This window comes from Myotis nattereri, assembly GCF_964212035.1.
Source record: "Myotis nattereri genome assembly, chromosome: 1".
NCBI classification, from domain to species: domain Eukaryota; kingdom Metazoa; phylum Chordata; class Mammalia; order Chiroptera; family Vespertilionidae; genus Myotis; species Myotis nattereri.
In genome coordinates this window covers 154796574-154802573 of record NC_138075.1, presented here as the reverse complement: position 1 = coordinate 154802573, position 6000 = coordinate 154796574, and positions in this window count along the sequence as shown.

The window sequence follows — 6000 nt, the reverse complement described above, 5'->3', positions numbered from 1 at the left end:
ATAGTCACGACGAAGAGGTGAGGGACCTTTTTCTGATATTCATCCCGTAAACATATCCTGCCCTCAAATGGAAAGGGAGTAAAGGAATCCGACTGTTAGACAATCTGTGAGATCTAACAAGAATGGTCATCATAAGTTGAAAACTGATACCAAAGTCAATGTTCAACTATCACAGATGGAGGGCTCTGTCTTTTATTCATATAAGCAACTGTTCTCTTCCGGGGTTTTATAGGCAGAGCAATTCACGACAGTCAAGTAGCTCATTGGGAACTTGACAAGTGAGTAGGGGGGAGTTCTTTGATTCATAGTGGATTTTGGTTTTCCACAGTTACATTTGTGCCCCATCTAGTAAAATCTGGTGGAAATTACAAACTGTAGAAATTCAACTCAGTATAACAATAACAGGATGCACCTGTAGATTTCGTAGAATTGGCAGCAGCATTCTCTCAACACCAATTTGAGAGAAGTAAAACTGTTTGTATAGCAGCAACTGGGCCAAAATTTGAAGTAGTATTACACATCTCTCAATGATGGGAGGTATCAATCATGGCAGATACTGTTCATTCCTCCACCATCCATTCAACAAACATGTACTGAAGACCTCCATTGTCCAGCTTCTTTTCATTGGTTGATTTGCTATTAGGGAGTTTATCAAGTTGATAGCTGGTCTGCAGTTAGTTGGGGCTTTTCTGCTCCCCAACTCTCATAATTAGATTGTAAACTCTTTGAGAGCAGAAACCTGAGTTTTATTTGTCTTTGCATCTTAGGTGGAGTGTCTTGTACCTGGATCCTTAATCTGTACTCATTAAATTGAATTATACTAAAAGATGCATCCAAGAGTACATGAACAATTAAAAAAAGTAAATTGTGTGACCTTAAATGGAAGTTTCAGCCTTGGGTGGTGTTGCTTAGTGGTTACAGTGTCAGCCCGTACACAGAAGGGTTGAGGGTTCAATTCCTGGTCAAGGGCACATATCTGGGTTGCAGGTTTGATCCCCCATCCCAGGTGGGGTGCGTGCAGGAGGCAACCAATTGATTTGTCTCTCACATCGATGTTTCTCTCCCTCTCCCTCTCCCCTCTTCCTCTCCCTCTCCTTCTCTCCCTCCCTCCCTTCCACTCTTTCTAAAAATCAATGGGAAAATATCCTGGAATGAGATTAACAATGACAACAAATGGAGATTTCAGGTTCATATCTAAAAGATAAAGGTCAGAAAGGCCGGTGGTTCAGTTCTTACTGAAATGAACAAGAACAACAACTATGTCAATAGTAGGCTCTTTTCACCACCTCTGGCCATTCTGCTGCCACTATCCAAGAAAGCAAAGAGTTCTCTTCTTTTTGGATCGTGACTCTGAAACCGCAGCTCAGCCCATCACTCTGCTAGAGAAAGGAAGATGTGAGATGAGAGAGCAAGGCTGCTTTTATGTGGTGCAGCTGGGTAAGGCAGAGCAGGGCTGAGTGTTTAAAGCAGTGGTTCTCAACCTTGGCTGCACATTAGAATCACCTGGGAATCTTTTTAAAATCCTGATTTCTGGGCCTCATCCTCCGGAAATTCTGTTTCTTTGTTACTAATGTTGTGGCCCCACCCCATAACAAAGAAACAGAATTTCCAGAGGATGAGGCCCAGAAATCAGTATTTTAAAAAGATTCCCAGGTGACTCTAATGTGCAGCCAAGGTTGAGAACCACTGGTTTAAAGGATCCCTGCAGAACACACCAGTCATTTCTTTTGTCAAGGGCCCAGCTCTTCTCTCTGAGTCAGTATCCTTAGAGTTTAATTTCTTAGATCTCCCCTATATCCTAGCATAATGCTTTAACTGTAGGTGTTCAGTCAACATCTGTTGATGGATTACTTGATGGCAGTGAAATTCTTTTATCGAAATTTCACCTTTCCCTTCCTTAGACTTCCCCAGTAAAAATGCTAGCAAACAATGAAATGGTAAAGAGGACAGCAACAGGAAAGAAAAGAGAAATTGCATGATTCCTGAGCTAAATAGATTTCCCTCTTGACCCTATCTCATAGAGAAAGCTGTGCTCAGCATTTTAACTCATCATCAAAGCTAATTCAATTCCAGAAGCCATGAACAAAAAATGGGAATTTTATTCAAGATTTTTGTGGATTGTTAGGAAAAAGGTTTAATGTTACAAAGCAAATTGAAACTATTATCTTCCAATGATTTTTAAAAATCCCTTTTAAGTTCCCTATTATTTCCCCCAAAGTTCCTCTTAATTTTTCACTCTATCCTAATCTCTTCTCTGGCACTCTCTTTCAACTCTACTTCTCCATCATCTGTCCACCATTTCTTTTTTTCCTATAGAGCAATTTTTTTGTTCCTGGCATCTCTAATGTGCAAACTCATGTCCCCCCTATCAACCAAGCCTTGGAGAACTAGTGTTTTAATAAGTAATAAGTGGATTCATTAGAGAGCTCATCTTAGCAACCTTTAGTCTCCAGTATGACTCCGTCCTCAATGATCAGGAGTTAGCAAGCTATGGCAGCCCATTATCAAGTGGGACTCACCATCTCTCATTGTGTTCACTTTTTTCTTACTTCTTTCTTCCCCTTATCCCATTCTTCCTCCTTACTTTTTCTTTCTGTACTCAGTCATCATGATCCATTGATTTTATGTTTCTTTCATAAGAGAATCTGTACCACTGCTCATTAGGGAAGTGTGGGGAGAGACTGGGGATCCAAAGCTTAAAATAGTCTGGATGATAAATGTCAAAAATAAGCTTCTGTCTTCAAGGACTTTCCAAAATAGTGAGAATGAGAGAACAACCAAAAGAGAACGACTAATTCCTACCCATTAATGGTACCACCTTTCTGCGACTCACCTAACCTCAGTCTCACGCACGTGGATTTAATCATCTGCTGTCTCCTCCCACCTCCCCTACCCCTCCTGGTCTCTCTGTTTTGTATTTACTTGCATCTTCACCATGGCGTGTCCAAGGAAGAAAAAGATGAAACTCTAATCAGTGAATTCCACCTCTGACAAAGTTCACAGATTCCATTCTTCATATATCAGGTATTAAAAACTGCATTTTTCCTTTGCAATATATTCTGACATCATTCCTCCTTGTCATTCTAATTGGCATAACCTTATTCAAATCCTTACTATTTCACACCTAGAGAGCATCTTAGCATTTGTATGTATCTAATCTCCTCTTTACCTTTACTCTCTCCTGCACACTGCAACAGCTCAGGCTAATTATGCTATCACTTGGATCATGCCCTGCCCTTATTTAGATATCTTCAGGGGCTAAAGTCCAAATATCTTATTCCATCCTTCAAGGTCCATCCCACTCTAAATCCAACTAACCTTTGTTTCTACCCTTAGCTTTCACCACCTGTGTACACAACTCCACCTCTGGTGAACCACAGACCATGCCTTACTACCTCAGTAGCCACCAATCAAGGCTACATCCATCCTTCAAGGATAATTTTTAGGTCTGTCCCAATCATATCAACCTCGTAAATTTTCCCTTTCTGAATTTCTATTGCTCTTCTTATAATGAACATAAGTGTTTGTCAATTTTTACTGTTAGAAAATTGTCTCAAGTCAAAGATAAGGCAGCCTGGGTCAGAAATTTATTGTCTGATATAAAGAAAAGTTTATTTTGGTAATTACCAAGCATTTCTGATAATAGAACTGAGCAATTTCCTGATAGACTTAGATTCAGCTTGCACATTTCACCATCTGTCCTGTGAGGAACTTAGTTACCTTTAACCAAATGTTCCTTTCTTGAACCCAATCTATCAATGTTATCTAACTACCCTTTCGTCTTACGGGGAAAAAAATCTATCGAGAAAGAAATCTTTGAACTGGACTTATTGGAAAGTACCTTAAAGAAGGTTTGAAATTAAACTTTGACATATACTCACAAATAATTTGTCTGAGCCCCGTCAGCATGACTCAGTGGTTGAGCATTGATCTATGGAACCAGAAGGTCACTGTTTGATTCCCGGTCAAGGCACATACCAGGTTGCAGGCTTGTTCCCCAATAGAGGTGTACAGAAGGCAGCCAACCAATGATTCTCTCTTGTCATTGATATTTCTATCTCTCTCTCCCTCTTCCTTCCTCTCTGAAATCAATAAAAAAAACATTTTTGAAAAATGGTCTGAAATTGCTTTAACATATGGTAGTGATATTTTTTATGCAGATATGTCTTAACACATAACAGCTTGACAACCACATGTGTTACTCACTGTGTTAGGTGACACGAGTTCAAAGATAAATTGGGTGTAGGACTACGATCTAGAGGCCCACAGTTTGGCATGGAGATCCTTCATCTGTGATTCTCAGACCCTTAAAGTTCAAAGTGCCCATGACTTTTTTGAAACAGCCTGCCAACTTGCTGAGTATATGCTGATGACCATTTTTTCCCCCCAAGGGAAGAAACCATAGATTCCAACAGATTCTCAAGAGGCTTCTTAACCCCCCCAAAATATTAACCAACAGAGTAGAGGAAGAAAAGGTGTATAAACAGTGGACTACAATTCAGCATGGCAAGTACCATGATAGAGTGAGTATAAAGGATCAGAAAAGGCCTCCTGGCCCGTCCCTTCGATAGCTCAGCTGGTAGAGCGGAGGACTGTAGTTGATTTCCGGATCAGAAAAGGCCTCCTGGAGGAAGTGGTCCTCAGGTGTTTTTCCATCTCACCTGTAAATTCATTAAGGGCATCAGCTTTGATATATTTAAAGCCTCTGTATGAGATTATATACAATTCATGACAAAATGAGTCTACTTTTTCTTCCCTCTCTCTCTCCATCTTGTCTCTACATAGTGCAGTGAAGCAACAACTGGAAAGCTCAAGGTCATCAATGACTGAGTATTCAGACTGAAAGTTCAGCTCAGTGCAAACTATAAAAGCCAATTGGGTTGTTTGCTTTACATTAGTTCACCCTACTACCAAGAGTTGGTCCTCTTTTTTGTCAGATAAAAATTATGGGGCGCTTTGTGATATGGTATTTTAAATTTTTTTCAGTAATATGAATTCAAATATTTTATAATTACAATCAGTTAAATACTCGAAGATATTTGCTCTTCTGCTTTACTAGTAGCCTTACGTGTTGCTTAGCTACTGAGCTTCAGGCAATATGTTGGTTCAAATATCAAGGTAATGCTTATATGAAACTTAAAAATAATCTTAGGAAGAAACCTTGAATAACAACATGTCAAACAATTGAATCATTTAGTTAGATTTATTGTTTTAAGAAAAATGGCAGGGCCCCATATTTTGGAAAGATAAGGTGAAACATATTTTATTAGAAGCTCACAAAATGCTGTTTTTCTATTTATAAAGAGTCAGATGAAAGCTATTACATTATGATGGTTATTCTTACGTGATTTGAGACTTTTTTTTTAATATATTTTATTGATTTTTCACAGAGAGGAAGGGAGAGAAATAGAGAGTTAGAAACATCAATGAGAGAGAAACATCAACCAGCCGCCTCCTGCACATCTCCTACTGGGGATGTGCCCACAACCCAGGTACATGCCCTTGACCAGAATCGAACCTGGGACCCTTCAGTCCGCAGGCCGGTGCTCTATCCACTGAGCCAAACTGGTTTCGGCTGAGAATTGTTGAACCATTCCTAAGTAAGCCTGCTTCCCCATGGGAAATCACTGATACAGGAACATGTGGTGTTTGATCTGTCCAGCGAGGCTAATTATACTGTTAGGGTAAGCTAAGCTGTTGTAACAAAAGAGCCAACAAAAATGTGGCTTAATGTACAAGAAAGTTTACTGCTTTCTTACATAGTAATTTGAGGTACGTGTTCTGGGTCATAGGCCGCTGTGCTCCAGGCATTCAGGAACCCAGGTGGAGCACAGTGCTGCAATTGTCAACACCCAGCTCCCAAGGTTACTCAGGTCACAGCATTCCAGCCAGCAGGAAAGAAGAAAAACCAGGGTTTCCAGTTAAACAAACAAGGCAGAGGTGCTAAACGTCCCTTCTATTTATGTTTCTTGGCAATAACTATTACATAACCAGACTTGG